This window comes from Epargyreus clarus, unplaced genomic scaffold, assembly GCF_041222505.1.
Source record: "Epargyreus clarus isolate Ecla_fem2 unplaced genomic scaffold, WU_Ecla_fem_2.2 ptg000002l, whole genome shotgun sequence".
NCBI classification, from domain to species: domain Eukaryota; kingdom Metazoa; phylum Arthropoda; class Insecta; order Lepidoptera; family Hesperiidae; genus Epargyreus; species Epargyreus clarus.
In genome coordinates this window covers 5,013,449-5,028,488 of record NW_027332210.1, presented here as the reverse complement: position 1 = coordinate 5,028,488, position 15,040 = coordinate 5,013,449, and the positions used below count along the sequence as shown (strand labels likewise).

General features: G+C 34.4%; 1 pseudogene; it reads left to right on the top strand.

Annotated features, from left to right (window-relative positions):
* Positions 1–14,526: 14,526 nt before the first annotated feature.
* LOC140747786 (uncharacterized) lies at positions 14,527–14,620 on the top strand (annotated as a pseudogene).
* The last annotated feature ends 420 nt before the right edge of the window (positions 14,621–15,040 follow it).

The following is a 15,040-nucleotide window of genomic DNA, read 5'->3' as shown; positions in this document are numbered from 1 at the left end:
CAGATATTTTAGGGACATTTTAGCACGGAGACGTGGCAAAACTTTTTTACGCAACTATTTCAAATGTCAAAACTGGGTACATTTTCATGTTAGGAGTGAGTAATCTTTACTAATCTATGCCTCTGTTAAAATACGCCGGTATCTTTGCCCTGCCCGAAAACTGCTGTACAGTAGAAATAGGCGTGGCTGTCTTACTGGATCTACTATCTTAGAACGTGTTGATTTTGAAAATTTTATGTGAAGAAGAAGAAAGAGAAGGGAATAGTAAAAAAATACATAAAACATGTAACTCCGGATCCCAGAGAAACGCTGTAAGCCTTTTAAGCAACTGTAATAAAACTTAACAACATTTGTAAGTGAGGTTGTCAAAGAAAAATTACTCAAATCTTTCTTTTATAGGGTTCCGTGTTTACCCTTCGGGGTTACCCTATTACGAAGCCTCCGCAGTCTCTCCGTCTGTCCGTCTGTCACAGGGCTCTATCTCATGTTCGATTTTTAAAGGCTTTTAAAGAATGATGAAATGTATGGACAGCAAAAATATTTAGTTTATCTGGGATATAATATAAAAAATAAGTGATAAAACAATTAACTAACTGTATAAAAAATAAATACAGGCAAAGATAAAAACCTCAGCCTCAGTAGGCACCTACGCTTCTTCTTTTCTTTGTCATTAGCTATTGACTACATTAAATAAATAAAACAATCTTCAAATTTTCAAATTTCGAACACTTGACGAACACTACAAAAAAAAAAACAAAACAGTTCATCAGCCTGTATGTTTATTTTTTACAACAATTAACTCTTGCGTCCGAAAACAATTTTTATCATAATTTATAGCAACCGATTTACCTACATGGACGATTTGTTTGTTCCACATATAAATGGCTTTGTTTATCATTATACCGATATTATGATTACTTATTGCTTATTATGGTCTAAGTTCGTAAGTCGTAGACGGCGTACGTGACATCTTTGTAATAATTTATTTTATTATCATAATAATTATATAAGTGTTCTAGAGATCGTTAATGAATTCTAGATACATTTAATTTGTACCAAAAAAAACATATTAATGCGTTCTATAAAAAGGTATTTAATGTGAAATAGGATTTTAAAAGTCGTAGAACTCTTTGTGGTTGGACTCCGGCAACACCGCCACACCTATTTCTACCTAATAACAGCAATGTTAAGCGCTGCTGTGTTCTGGTTTGAAGGGTGTGGTAATTGAGACACACTTATCCGAGGTGTTTCAAATTAGACCTCAGGGGTAGGTTCGCATCGTGACCGACCTCAGATGTTACTTTAAAACTATCTAGGGTTGGTTGTAGATATCCATGCCTGGCAGTGACAAGTCACCTTCAGGTGGACTGTATGCTTATGTTCTACTCCTATATTATAAAAATATCTACACTACGTGTGCTTATTTTTTTAAATATAATATAGGAGTAGCAGGCGAGCATGCAGTCCACCTGATGGTAAGTGGCCTCTGCCGCTCATGAACATCTGTAATCAACCCCAGATAGGATTAGATATTCCTGAGGTCGGCCACAGATGCGCCGCTACCCCTGAGGACTAAGCTGGAACGCCTCGGAAAAGTATGTCTCCCTTACGACACCCTTCAAAACGGAACACAGCAGCGCCTAACACTGCTGTGATTAGGCAGAAATAGGTATATTATAAGTATTAATTATTAAACTAACACAAACGGCTACTAACATTTCGCTCCAGTTCAACTATGTTTCTTTTATTAACTAACTTAAAAAATAAACATCATTATTTCCTCAAACATTATCGACTTTCAACATCTTGGAACCTTATAATTACAACATAACACGTAATATTTAGCTACATAATAATTACCAAATTGAAATATATCACAAAAATACACCACAGAAATATTTGTTTGTACAAGGAAAAACAAATAGAGCACAGTAGGAAACTAATTTCGAACTAATTCTCTTTGCGTACCATTTAATTTCGTTGTAAAGGACTTGCTCTACCGTTACAACTACAAGCTAAGCGATGAAAATAAAACACTTTTATATGAATAAAAAATCTATTTCAAACATGAAAAATATGTTTTTATTGTGATAAATGGTTTAAGTTTTTTGTTTGTTTGTTAGGTAATAATAATTTGTGTGGAGATGCGATCATTGGTCTGATACGCAGAAGATTCCGAGTTCGTCCCTCGACCAAGCATCTGAATGCTAAATATTGATTTCCGTTTTACTGAAAAACCTTAAAGGATTTTTACTAATGGAAAATATTAATGGAAGTGATTTTAGACTTTTTATGAAACAAAGCAGTGATAGCCTAGTGGGTGAAGCTCGGCCTCTCAATCGAGGGGTTCGAGGATCAAATCCCAGGTTCAATCTGAGTTTACAAAGTTATGTGTGTATCAGAAATTTATTATCGCTTGCTTTAGCGGTAAATGAAAACATTTTGAGGATACCTGCACATCTGTACCTATGTGAAGTCCACCAAGTCGCATTTGGCCAGCGCGGTAGATTATGGCCTAATTATTCTCATTCTGAGAGGAAGTCCGTACCCAGCAGTGTGACGATAATTGGTTGACGACGATGAAAAAAAAACAACAAAACAGCAAAAAGAGAAGAGAAATTGTTGAGAAGATAATATGTTTATAGGAAGCGAGATAAATAGTCAATAGTTTGTCGCCAGCCCCTTAACAGTAAGACACTCAGACAGCACTCATCGCATCATTTCATACTAATTAATCTTAAGAACGCAACATCGTGTGTACGCAATTACTCTGTAATTAAAAATAACTTATTAATTTTGTACGCAAAGCGGCGCTCTCGGTCTTAATTGCCTAAATTAATCACTTTAATGTTGCGTGCCTGTTAATTTTGAGGCCACAGGCTTACCTTTGTTCTTGCTCATGGGCCTCAGTTTGGCAAATGTGCCTGAAGTTAGGTCTGTTCCTTACTAGCCTCTTAATTAACACATATGTGTTATCTTTGATTCGTTGTGAGAGTCTCCGCTTAGAAGGAGAGGTTTTGGTCATAATCTACCAGCCAAATTGTTTGATAGACTTCTCATATTACTCCGAACTTTTATAGAAAAGTTTTAGACATGTAAAACAGAGCAACGTGTGGAAATTCCTCACGATGTTTTCCTTTACAATTAAATAAAGTGATTAGCAATTATTTCATACGCATGCGCATGGCTTCGATTAATCTGAAATCCATGTTTGATATTTGATCCCTAGATCTCAAGACAGACTGAATACAAATCTGTTTTTTATTTTCAAAGTGACTATATAGTGTCAGTTTTACACTCTATTTTTTGCTACATTTTTTATAGGTAATTTCGCATACGAAACAAAATTGTATGTATGTATGTAGGTATTACATCTCTCTATTTCAATCTCATGTCTGACGGCGATATCGATAGTGCATCGGTGGAATACAGCTACGATATTTCAAAGATGATTCAGTTGCGAAACGAGTAAGTCACAAGAGGAACACGGTTTAGACACGCTCATTTCGCGCCAATGGTGCGTATAGATGGCAGCAGTGTCACGTCGCCAGATAATTATTCCGTTTCACAATTGGCGAGCAAAACGGATAAAGTGATTTAGTCCACAACGTCTTAATGGCAAATAGATTATTTTATACGAATTTAAAACTAGATTTTTAGGGTTCCGTACCCAAAGGGTAAAAACGGAACCTTAATATTAAGACTTCGCTGTCTGCCCGTCTGTCACAGGCATAGATATATTATATCAGTAGGATAATATATCTATGGTCACAGGGTTCTATTTCCTGAACCGTAATAGATAGGACACTTGACATTTTTACAGTGTATGTATAAAGGTGGTATAAAACAAATACTAAAAATAAAAAAAAATTGGAAATAAGTGGGGGTTACCATATAAAAAACACTTTTTCGATATGTTTCGTTTTATCAAATTTTCAAAATGCATTTACTTTTATGGTTGCCACATATAAAAAAATAAATACTAAAAAAACAAATGAAAATTTGATGATAAAACAGAACCTTCCAAGTGCGAGGACTAAATTAAAACATCCTCTACAAATGTAGCTCCTTTACTATACCCTCAAAACAAAACACAACACTTTGAAGGTGGTAGAACCCTTTTCTATTTCAACTCCGGCGGCACAACTGCCACACCTATTTCTGCCTAATAACAGCAGTGTTAAGCGCTGCTGTGTTCCGTTTTAAAGGGTGTGGTAAGGGAGACATACTTTTCCGAGGCGTTCTAGCTTAGTCCTCAGGGTTAGCGGCGCATCTGTGGCCGACCTCAGGTAGGAATATTTAATTCTATCTGGTTGAATACAGATGTTCATGGTGGTGGACCATCAGGTGGACTGCATGCTCGTCTGCTACTCCTATATTATAAAAAAAACGAAGGTAGAGAATTGATGCTACCAGAGTTGAACGATGACAGGTTTTATTATCTTTGAAAATAAGTATAAATAAATCTCAATTGTTGTATGTGTCTACAATTGTACATATTTACGATTATAATCACTTTACACTTTTGTATACCTATTGATTTAAGTATACTTTGCATTATAAGGAGTTAGTTCCCTATATCTGTGGCAAATGTGACCTAAAATTGTGTTTTGCCGTATAAACTAATTATATTATTTCACAGAAATATCTTCAAAGCAAGATAAACATTAATACCAATAATATTTTAATGCGTAAGTCACGCTTATTTACTGGCAGTGACGTGTGAAGGCGATCTGTCACGTTGCCTATTCTATTTTGAAGCCTGTACCCTTAGTATAAGTTTTTAACGTTCTTACAAAAATGACTGCTTTTGTATTTGTTTACGTATTTGCCCATACATTTCCAATCAGCACCCTTAGCGGACTGTATCAGAATTGATTGGAAATGTATGGGACATACTTACGAGTAAACAAATACAAAAACAGTATTTTTTGTAAAAACCTAGAACCTCATACTAAGGGTACACAAATAATGATTTAATAGGCACTTTTATTGGATAGTTTATATGATTTATGGATATTATTACGAACTTGTATTATAGACCTACTCACTAGACCACTCACACTAACACACGGCAATGTAAGTGTCGCTCTCTTCGGTGTGTGCAAAACTCGAAATTTTCATATTTAATTGACTTGAAATTTTTGCACATCATTTAATTTCCTATAAATACCTCTATTTTAAAATAAATAGGGTTGGAATTCTTAACTGCTTCCCAAATAACTAAGAAAGAATATCGTCGTCAACCCATTATTGTCCCATTGACAGGTACGGGGCTTCTCATGAAGTCCACAGTGTTGACCAGGTGTGAAGTCATCTTCACACACTTTTAGAACTTTTTTAGACATTTTGTTTTTTTAGATCTAATACAAAATTTGATACGCACTGCCTCTACCTGCCGTGTTACAATCAATTTATTCAATTCTTTAATATAAAATATTATTTAGTCTTCCACGGCCGGTCTATAAAAATAAAATAAGTTTTATCAATCCTATAAAATAATAATATTCCATTTTATTTCCCCTAAAGTGTTTACTAATCTAAAAGACATAACCACTCCAGACTTTATCAACAGACACATTTCTCAATCACAAATAATTAATGACCGACGATATAATTTATTGGCGCAACCATAATAATTATATTGTAACAATTATTGTTCAGTAAAAGAGACATTAAGATATAATTATCTCGTTTATCGGCATGTCCGTCAGAGCATGCAAATATTTACGTTGAACTTTCGCAGCGGATAATAAATATATCAAAAATTAATAAATATAAATTTATGCGAAACAATAAACATCATTAAATGGACATTATACGAGTAGGTCAAGCTATCGGTGATATCCAGGAATTGCTAAAGTACTTTAGTTTTTTATCTGAAAATAAACATTACAAATTATGTGGTGCGATCAAAATGAAACGTTATGTTTGACCGATGTTATATCAATCCACAAATACCTTGGCAAAAAGAAGTACATAATAAATATACTACAATACTTCTTGATTATGGAAAAAAGACAAACTGAGTTTTCTACCGGATCTATTCAGCTATGGCCATGTTCTGTATTATTATGTTCATATTATAATGGATGGTTACGTTCATAACTTTAACCAAAAATCAATGATTGGTTTTGTGCCATAAGCAAAGCTATTTATCGGACATTGTCAATATTTTTAAAACAAAAAGTGTTATCCCTCTTCCCCCTAATATGTCAATAAGTCCCGAAATATATAGTGGAAGAACACTTGTTCCCATATATTTCGGAATAACTTATCAATTTGTAGTAAGTCGTTGATGGCATACAACGACTTACTACTAATACAATACAATAGGCTGGGAGTCGGGAAAAAAATCCCGACCCGTAACCTTAGGAAATCTAGAATTTGGCGATGAGTGCAGATATTTTTTTAAATGTGACAAATAGGTAATGAGCATGCAGCCCACCTGAGGATGTCACCGACACCTTCCGTATACATCTGCAATGAAGTCCAGAATACATTAGAGCCCTACATAAGATCGGCCACAGATGCGTAGCTAACTCTGAGGACTAAGTTGAAACGCACGAATGAATATGTCTCCTTAGCGTTACCCTCCAAATAACGCTTAATACAGCTGTTATTAGGTAGACATAATTATGGCGGTGGTGCCTTCCGAGTCGAACCACAAAGTGCTCTACCATCAAAGGTAGAGATTCTTTTATGTCCTTTCAAGCTAAAGCTTAAAGCTCAGCATCATAAAAACGACTCTATATTTTATCTTCCCTTCACATATACTGCACAAGTCATTTCCTCACACAATAAAGAAAAGCCAGTTGACATAAGTCAATGAGTGATAGAGATGTAGAGCTGAGATGTTTATGACTTCCTTCGTACGATAAACAGCTATTTCAGGAATGAATGAACGTATGAATGGAGCGGAATGAATGATCGCTTGTTCGATGTTTAATTACTTTGAGATACAATTGTGTGAACTCTACAATGTTTAGCTCTACATGTTCTTGGAAAAAGCTTTGCTTCTAGGAATGTAGAAGTTGTTATGTTGAAGGACTGTCTTTTTAATGGCAATGAAGTAGTAAAAGTGCGTGAAGTTCACATGAGTATAAGTGGTTTCTGTAACCAACTCTATGTACCTACCTGACGCCAGACAAAGATGCGTCCTGATATGTAAATGTAAGTCAACCAACTTCTAGACCTTTTCACCGAAAAGCAAGAACTGGACTAGAAATTGGTATGGCGGTAGAACCACGTCGAACTCTACTGGATTTATTTCTTTCAACCTGAAGGCATCTGCAACAGAGATTTAAGATCACAGGAAGGACTCCAATTCTGTTTGGAGTTGATCATGCGTCTCCATGGGCGTTAGCATCATCTCCCTATCAAATAGATGCCCATTTTCTACTTCCATTTGATAAATAAATTAGTATTTTTTTAGAATGTGTAAAATTTAGTATTTTCGTTTTATTTTTGATAAAATGTAAAATTTTGATTTGTGTCAAGTCTATAAATACCGCGAGCTTATGTTCTCATAGCCTTAATGAAATCAACAAAACTTTCATCATAAAAAAATATAAAACGAATTTACAACTTAATAATCCAAAATTAATTGTACATGTACGAGTGGGTAAACGTAAAGTGGTTAAAACTGGTCATAAAATAAAAACATTGAAAGCCATTAAACGGAACTAAAAACTTTACGTTCCACATTTAAAACCCTTAACACGTCCTAACACGTATTGATAATTATGTGTTCGGCTCCTTTGTGCTTCTGAGCTGCTCATGTGGCGTAAACCTTGAAGTACACTACAAGAGAAGCTAGTTAAAGCGATAAGGGTAACTATTTAGTGAAATGGAAAAACTGTAAATAAATAAAAAAAATAAATAAAATTCCTTTATTTCAGACAAATAAAAAGGCAACTAAATGAAAAAAAAAACATTTCATGACCATTAATTTTAAATAGTCAAATTTAGGACTATGAATAATTGAAAGCTTACGAATTATTGACGCAATGAGGTAAATAATAGAATATATTACTTATACTATATAGTCGTCACAATTTAATAGGCCCATTGTGACACATGCCATCCTAATGTCACTAATGTTTTAAACTAACTTTTTAGTAGTCAGTTTACGACCACGTGACGGCTTGAGCTTGCGACTTCAAAGCATTCGGAACAAACCATAATCGATTAACTTTCAAATAATCGAAACTTAGAATTACAAATAATTTATCCCTTTTTCATCATAATAACAATAAAATAATCAAGAATTTGTTTCTTAGTGAAAGATAAAACGAAAAAAATACAGTTAACGAGCGATGCTTTATTTAATCTTTTAAACATGATTTAAATTTTAAATTACCTATTTATTAAATATTTCAATGATTTAGAAATTTGTTGCAATATCTCTTCCCGCGGTTAAAGCAATAACGTAGACTGGGCATATCTGGTTTGAGAAATGTTATTCAAAAACCACAAATAGGCCGGCTATGGCTTCATTGAATGTTTACCCTAATAATACTTTTCAGTCGTGCTTTGGTCAGTGCCACTGTTAGGCATGGGTTTCGTCTTATAATCAGAAAGATTATTAATTGATTGCCAATAATGTATGAATTATGAAAATATTTGCCTTCACTGTTAAAAATATATTTTACACATGTGTTTACATAGGTATTTTAATATAATTACATACCATAATCAACATCTATACGTATGATTCATAGTTATGCATAGAAAAAGTTAAATCATAGTACTAGGCTATCGCTTATCATATTACCGCTGTCACTGTAACCCTACCCTTAACTCCAATAGCCAGCAATCGAAACCCCGTCGGAGGGTCAAACCGATATTGAGCCTCAAACAAACATAAAAACGGATAGTAAAACTTTATGGGCTCCGATTTACTCCCGTGAACTATGGGAGCGACAGCGGTTGCAATGAATTTTTATTTACACGCCCGCTTTTGACCGCGGCTTTACGTGTTATTGGAGTAAATTTTATTCGGGAACTGTGATTTTTGTTATTTTTTTACAATTTAGGAGTAGCAAACGAGCATGCAGTCCATCTGATGGTAAGAAGCTACTGCCGCACATGGACGTGTGTAATTGACCCCGGATAGGATTAGATATTCCTGCCTGAGGTCGGCCACAGATCCGCCGCTATCCCTGAGGACTAAGCTGGAAAGCGTCGGAAAAGAATGTCCCCCTTACCACACCCTTCAAACTAGAACACAGCAGCGCTTAACACTGCTGATATGAGGCAGAAATAGGTGTGGCGGTGGTGCCGCCGGTGTCTAACCACAAAGGGTTCTACCACCTTCAAATGCGAGTACCACCTATTTTTTATTTACTTTCCAACATTAAAGTACACGGACAAATCGTATTTATTCTTAGTTTGTATTTTAATAAGACTAATATAATTTTATTGTTGTTCAAACGAAAATAAAATTAAGCAGTTAAATTAAAGTAAGACGTTTATTGCGGCAACTGTAATGTAGAGTCGATGTAGAGACATCATTCTGTTTAAGTAGAAAACATAGAGCTTTTGAAATCTTAAAAAAAAAATCTTAAAACTAAACTAAATGTAACGATTTTTTCCATAGGTATAGCAAATTGGCATGCAATCTGATGCTAGGTGGTTAGTACTGTCTATGGACATCCTGGACAATAAACCCTCGATAAAATTACCTAAGGTCAGCCGTAGATGTGCTACTCCTGACTAAATAGAAACGTGTTGAAAAAGTATGTCTCCCTTACCACAATAACAGAAGTTATGCTGTAGTCTACCATATATTATATTACATAATATACCTACATTGTATATGTACCTACATTTTTATTAATTTGCTAAAATATAAAATTCATTAACAATAAATGTTTGTACCAAAATTTTTCAGTTTATTAAAGGAATAAACAAAGGAATAAAAATATACAAAGGTATAGAATATTTTTTGACACTAAATACTTTAAATTTAAAATGTCTGGTAGAAATGTAAATAGTCATAATATGTATTAGAACTACTGTTTTAAAACAAGTTTTGGTGTTTTCTTATTGAGATGTCATTTGACAATTAAGTAAATATTTATAAAAACCGGATAAAATAAACTTGTTTGATCATAATAAAATATAAAAAAGCTGTATACGATTGAATTTATTACATTGTTTTCATAGATATTAAAATTGTATACGACTTATTTTGTTAAGTTACAGCTACTATTTATTTTAAAATATTTTATATTTTTTATAGTCTTTGCAATTATACAGGGTGAATTTTTCAAATAGGCCTTCAGGGCCAAATCCGAAACTTTAAGAATTTCCAACTGCTTCCCAGAATTCGATCCTTATAAGCAACACTATCCGATAGTGGAATAGGTAATATAAAGGGTGTATTTTTTTTCAAAATGAACTCGTTCGATTCCCGGCTAAGGAAAGAGGTATTTTAAAAAACTAATGATGCAGTTTTATATTTTATCAAAATCGGCCTCGTAACTCCTTTCAGCATTTTGCGCTAATTCTTATAGTTTCGGATTTGGCCCTGAAGGCCCATTTGAAAAATTCACCCTGTATACACCCTGTATTAACAGTATTGTAATTTATAATAAATATGTGAGTATTGTTATTAAATGTAAACCTGGTCTTCTCTTAGATTAAGGAGGGTTTCGGTCATAATCCACAAGAAAACAGGTGATTCGCCTTTGAGAACTTTTTCCAACTTCTTAAAGCTTCTCTACATGTAATTCATCGCCACAATAACGAGTGATAATAATTAATATCTAATATGCAGAAACCATAAAAAAAATTGCACATGATTGCCTGAATCCTGAATCCCTCTGTTTCAGGCCGCATTTCTGTTTACTAATCTCTCATTAATTTATGCACTTAGGAGTCATCTAAATATATAGGTATAACTCAAAGGTGACTGACTGACATAGTGATCTATCAACGCACAGCCCAGGGCTGAAATTTGGCATGCAAGTAGATGTTATGACGTAAGAATCCGCTAAGAAAGGATTTTGATCAATTCTACCCCCAAGGGGATAAAATAGGGGGTGACAATATTACTTCGTAACGCGAAGCCGCGGGCAAAAGCTCGTCCTAAAATAAGATGCACTATAATACACACCATTTTTTTCAATAAAATCATAAGTATATTAAAACTCTTACAACTTTCTCTAAAACTGTTATACTTGTGACATGAACCGTGCTTTCAAGCATTATTAAGCTGTTAAAATATATAATTACCAAGAAGTGGCGTATGTTAGCTGCCCACCCATAGAAAAATGCCGACCAATAAACACACCGCCTCATTATACCAATTAACGGAGAGCTATTCCCAAAAACGTTATCTTTCTACGAGATTTAAGGGGACTCGGAATTCTCGGTAGCCACGGAAATGGTTGCCAATGTTTGTTTGGAGATTGTGGAACGTTTTCATGTATTTATTTGGTTTATTTTATAAAAGTGGCAAACTGGTATGCAGTTCTGATGGTAAGTGGCCACTGCTGCTCAAGGACATCTATAATAAACCTTAGATAGCACGGGAATGCAACCTCAGGTCGACCGTAGATGAGTTTATACCTTGAAGACTAAGTGGGAGTATACTAATGTATGTTTTTATTTCCATTTCCTACTACACACACATACATACATACACACACATTGTAATTGGAACCATTACGTAATTTAAACGTTCGTACCTTTAAATAATATTTGAAAGATATACTATTTAAATATTAAAACTATTTAATTTTTTACTCTTTTTACCTAGTTCTGTGATTTTTTGACATCAAGTGTATTATTCTTTTATATAATTCGGCTTACTCAACCTACACTATGTGAACATTTTTGAAGCTCTGTCTTCACGCGCCCAGACAAAAAAAAAGCAATATCAAAAAAAAAAAAAAAAAAAGTGCTTCCTCTTAACAACACCAAGCACTACGACGCTTTATTCGAAATAAACTTCTATCGACGAATCTACATATTTATTTATTTTTATGTCTCTATTCGGCGTTTTTTCCAGTAGCCGTTAAAAGTTTGGATCCATTAATGTTAATTATAAATTCTTCGTTCATCTCGCATTAGTTTTATGAACTATAAACTCGACCCGGCACAATTTGTAAAGTCTCTGCCACCGTTTCTTCTAATTTATGTTTATTCGAAGGTGATTTTGAATAACTGGATAGTTTTTGTGTGTTTTTGAGCGCTGCGTCGTTAGGCTTATCGCGCCGACAAATAGATTACGTATTTCTTTGAATGCTGTGAATTGGAATATTATTACTATTGACCCGTGTGACGGAGCGGTCACCATACCGGTCTGACACGGTAGTCTATGGCAGCACCATAGATAAGTATAGATATCTCATCGCCTTGCTATTGAAGGAAGCCACTAAATGACTTAAACAGCTGACAATTCTGTCAGCCGTTTAATGGCTGTCATGGTGTAATTTACGCGGAATAATGCCGACATGCGCAGTTAAGACACGAAATCGAAGAAAAAGTGCGAAGAAATATCGTTTCATTCGTAAACGATCTAAAAACTACATTCTTTTGTAATATTTTTCAAACAGGAAAATAATTGACAGTGACAATTGTCAAAAGATTACTTTTTCTTGTTAGGAGCGAGTAATCTTTACTAATCTATGGGCAGCACCTATGGTCTGAAACACAGCGCCAGCTTTGAGAACTATTTTTTTAATTACTCTCTGACGTATAGGCTTCTTCACAATGATTTCCTTTCTTGTTATTACTTACTTATATTATACACCAATATTGTTATAATAAAATGTATTCATTACCTCTTAAATAGGTTTAAGTATATAATTAAGTCCATTGCTGAGCATATGACAGTCTCAGAGATTATTTAGGCATTGAGAGTTACATTAGTTTTATAGATATTTACTTCCTTTTTTTTGTTCTTGTGTTTTTTTATAATATTGGGCGAGCATGCACCTGATGGTAAGTGTCTGCCGCTTATGGACATTAGTAATTAACCTCAGATAAGATTAGATTCCTACCTGCAATCAGCCACAGATTCGCCGCTACCCTTGAGTGCTAAACTGGAACGCCTCGGTAAAGTATAACTCCCTTCTGTTAATTATTGTTCAACATAATAATTATAATAAGGACAAAATACCGTTTACTTCGATATCGATACTACAATCAATTATATTTGATAAACTGCCTGTGTTCAGTTATATTTGATAATTTCAGTTTATTTTTCAATGTTTTAGGACAAGGTCTCAGTTTAATTGTTTTACTGTTTTATTAGGTTTGTGATACAATGGGTTTTATTCATTTTATTTACACAACAAGATATAGTTTCAATCTAAATTAATAAAATCGGCGAAGAGTGAGTTGGGCTCGTAATAAGAGTCCCATACCACCGATGCGTTTTTGTGTCATTATTAATATAAATCGAAAAAGTTATAAAAATATGTTTATTGCTTAGAAACCTCCTTTTCATTTTTTATTTTTAGTTCTTTTTATGAAAGCAGCCATAGTGATGTACATTCTGTAAACATTTCAAGTCTCAACTTATTACTGTACAAGGAATAGAGCCCTGTGACAGACGGACGGCTAGCAGGGCCTTATAGGATTCCGTTGACTAGGGATACGGAACCCTAAAAATTGGTTAATTACTAGACAAAACATTGTATAATATTTCATTGAATCAGATCAAAAAAATTAGACGATGTTAGATAAATAACCGAAAACCTAGATCGTGACGTTAATTTTAAAAGTGCACGAAGTAAATTGCCGATCAAAAATCTGATCGCAAAAAATGAGGTCGTTTTCTGCCAAGAAAGGACCATTATTGGCAAAGTCAAAGTATAACTGTTATAAGAAATTATGTATTAAAATTAATTGTCGGTAAACTGGACCCTTAGTATGAGTTTTTACGTTTTTACAAAAATGTCTTTGTTTACGTATTTGCCCATACATTTCCAAACAGCGCTCCTAGCGGACTGTATCTGTATAAGATTGGAAATGTATGGGAAATACGTAAACAAATATAAAAACAGACATTTTTGTAAAAACGTAAAAACTCATACTGTAATGGTACTGATAACTAATAAATAATTTGTGAGAACGCTTATAGATAGGTTATACTTATTGGAATGGAAACTTATAGAATTCTTAAAAAATATGGTCGTGTTTCGTAATTATTGAACAGTAAATACAAAAATTGCCGAAACGAAAAAACCAACTTAGTACGAATTACGTCGTGTCTATACGGTCATCATCAACCCATTATTGTCCCACTGCTGGGCACGGATCTCCTCTCAGAGTGAGGAGGATTAGGCCATAGTCCACCGCGCTGGCCAATTGCGTATTGGTAGACTTCACATAACTTTAAGATTATTTTTATATAAATCTCTCAGGTAAGCAGGTTTCCTCACGATGTTTTCCTCTCCGTGATAATTAATTTCTAATACGCACATAACTTTGAAAAATCAGGGTGATTTGAACCTCGGACCCCGCGTTCGAGAGGCCGAGTTTCTTAACCATTAGGCTATCACTGCTCTAGCACTTGCTTCGGCAGTACATGTACCAAAATTGGAACGATACAGAGAAGATTAGCATGGCCCCAAGTAATAACAGTGTTTATGTTAAAATTTGTAGAGCCCTCGTGGTCAACTCTTGAGACACCGGCAACCTAGTTCGGCAACCTTTTTTGGTTTGAAAGGTAGGTAAGACTTACTTAGTCTACTTGAGTAGCAACGCATCTATGTCCCACATTATATAGCTCAATTATTATCTGCGATTGATTATAAATGTCAATGAACTTTGCAATACAATTTCACTTATCGAACGGACTGTACACGTTACTACTTGTAAAATAAAAAATACGCACAAGAAATACCAATTTCTTCGGCATAATAATACAAATTTCAAGCATCATTAACTCGACCAATTCGTTACTTGGCGGAAGTGAAACAGGCACCCAAGCCACTAAAAATGTGATAAGTAATTACAAGAAACGAGTGCGTTTAATTGCGAAGTAAATCTGCAGTTTAAATTGTTCCCTGACATATCGTGT